The following is a 2086-nucleotide window of genomic DNA, read 5'->3' on the forward strand; positions in this document are numbered from 1 at the left end:
TCCTATGAAACTCCTTACCTCTGTGGGTGTGGTTGGCCTTTCCCAATTTGAGACCGCCTCTATCTTGGAGGGGTCGACCAATACTCCTTCTTTATTGATCACATGTCCTAAAAATTGTACTTCATTCCGCCAGAATTCACACTTTGAGAATTTGGCATATAACTGTTCCTCTCTAAGTATTCCTAGAGCCATCCTCAAATGCTCTACGTGTTCTGCCTCATTCCTTGAGTTAATTAAAATATCATCGATAAAAACTATCACACACTTGTCCAAGTACTTCTTAAATACTCTGTTCATTAAATCCATGAAAGTTGTTGGGGCGTTGGTTAATCCAAAGGACATTACCAAGAACTCATAGTGCCCATACCTGGTACGGAACGCTGTCTTGGAAATATCTTCGGGTTTAATCTTTAGTTGGTGATATCCAGTTCTCAGGTCAATCTTGGAAAAATAAACAGCATCCTTTAGCTGGTCGAACAGATCGTCTATTCTAGGTAACGGGTACCTGTTCTTTATGGTTAGCTTGTTTAACTCTCGATAGTCGATGCACATCCTCATGCTCCCATCTTTCTTCTTAACAAACAACACTGGTGCTCCCCACGGAGACACACTGGGTCTTATCATACCCTTATCCAAGAGTTCCTGTAATTGGATAGCTAATTCCTTCATTTCTAACGGGGCTAACCGGTAAGGTGCTTTTGAAACTGGCGCCGTCCCTGGGGCCAATTCAATAGCAAATTCAATCACTCTATCGGGTGGTAATCCCGGAAGGTCTTGTGGTAATACATCTTCAAATTCGTAGACTACTGGAATATCTTGTAAGTTGGGCACCTCCTTTTGCGTGTCTACCACATAGGCTAGGTAAGCCTCATTTCCTTTTCGTAGCATCCTTCTAGCCTGGGCCATGGTCAAAAATTTATGCGTCTGCCTCTTTCCCCTAAATATGACTTCTTTCTTTCCTGGAATATTCAACTTAACTTTCTTCCCTTTACAGTCTATCTGAGCATCATTGCTAGATAGCCAGTCCATTCCCAAAATTATATCAAATTCCCCTAACTTAAAAGGAATCAGATCAACACTGAAAGATTGTTCCCCTATGCCTAACTCACAGGCGGGGTGAATCAGATTAACAAGAATAACTTCATGGTTGGCTATTTCTACTTGTAAGGGCTCTATCAAGGGTTCAGCTTTAAGTCTTAATTTATGCGCAAAGTCCCTTGATATAAAAGATTTAGTTGCTCCTGAATCAAATAAAATGTTTGCACTGACTGAATTTAGAGAAAGGGTACCTGTTATCACATCTAAATCTTTCATAGCATCCTGGACTGTCATGTTGAAAGTCCTTGCAGTAGGTGGCTCAGCCCTGCTTGCTCCCAAAGCTGCTGGTTTGTTCATTGGGCATTCCATCTTCCAATGACCCGGGCATCCACACTGATGACAAGTGGTGGTTGGGCGGGTAATGGGGGTTAGCGAAGTGCACTTGTCCGAATAGTGACCCTCTCGACCACACTTGAAGCAGATTACCGGCTTTCCTTTACACTCCCCAGAATGCATCCTTCCACAAGTGTTACAGGCTGGCAATGGGGGTCGAAACTGGTTGGAATAAGACATTCTTGACTTCTGACCGCTCTGGCTCACATTCACGCTCATTGGCCGCTTAAACCCAGTGTTCTTTCCCGGTAGGGACACTGCTCCTCGATTAAATCTAGTTGGGAAGCTCCTTCCTGCGGAACCCCCACCCATGCTCATACTTTTCCTCTTTATTCCCTTCTTCTCTCTTTCCTTCTACATCTGTTCACTTCCGGCTTCTATAATTGTTGCCTTTTGCACCAGAGTGGCATAATCCGTAAGCTCAAGGATTGCCACCCTATTCTGAATCCACGGTTTCAGTCCCTGCTGAAACCTCCTAGCTTTCTTTTCCTCGGTGCTCACAAACTCCAGCACAAACCTTGATAACTCAGTAAAATTTGCTTCGTACTCTGCTACAGATAAGTTATTCTGCTTTAGCTCCAAGAACTTGAGCTCTATCTGGTTTTCCATAAACCTCGAGAAATACTTCCCCAAAAACAACTGACTGAATCTCTCC

The sequence above is a fragment of the Apium graveolens genome, chromosome 8 (genome assembly GCF_009905375.1).
Source record: "Apium graveolens cultivar Ventura chromosome 8, ASM990537v1, whole genome shotgun sequence".
NCBI lineage: Eukaryota > Viridiplantae > Streptophyta > Magnoliopsida > Apiales > Apiaceae > Apium > Apium graveolens.